This window comes from Penaeus monodon, chromosome 19 (assembly GCF_015228065.2).
Source record: "Penaeus monodon isolate SGIC_2016 chromosome 19, NSTDA_Pmon_1, whole genome shotgun sequence".
Classification (NCBI taxonomy): domain Eukaryota; kingdom Metazoa; phylum Arthropoda; class Malacostraca; order Decapoda; family Penaeidae; genus Penaeus; species Penaeus monodon.
The window spans coordinates 11,185,593-11,185,856 of NC_051404.1; positions in this window are offsets into that span (position 1 = coordinate 11,185,593).

Here is a 264-nt window from a genome sequence, read left to right on the forward strand (position 1 = left end):
ATGATACACACCACACATCATACACACATTACACATATTCGTTCTGAGTTTACGAAGCGAGTATTCGGATTAAATAGTGAACACATATGATACCTTTTTCGTAATACATACAGGATGCCCTTTGATGATCGGTTTTACGTCACGACCCCGCTTATTTTATGGGGCCTTTTCTTTGCCAGCATTTCCTCAGATATGTTTGCATTTTATTCTATTCTGAATCAAAGCAACGTCAGTGATGTGTAATATTCTCGTGGGGATATACTG